Raw genomic sequence first — 222 nt, forward strand, 5'->3', positions numbered from 1 at the left:
TATTTTCCGTTAATAACATGCCTCTAGTGGGTATATTTTAATTCAATAATATTAAGAAGATAAAAAAATAACTCAATTTTATTTTATTTAATATTTATTAATTCTAGCAACAATTAATAAATATTAGATAAAATAAATATTAATTATTTTAGTTGATTTATTTTTTTTTCCAAATATTATTGTTTCCTAATATAACATTAAAGATGATATATACAAAGCAAA

The sequence above is a fragment of the Arachis ipaensis genome, chromosome B09 (genome assembly GCF_000816755.2).
Source record: "Arachis ipaensis cultivar K30076 chromosome B09, Araip1.1, whole genome shotgun sequence".
Lineage (NCBI taxonomy): Eukaryota > Viridiplantae > Streptophyta > Magnoliopsida > Fabales > Fabaceae > Arachis > Arachis ipaensis.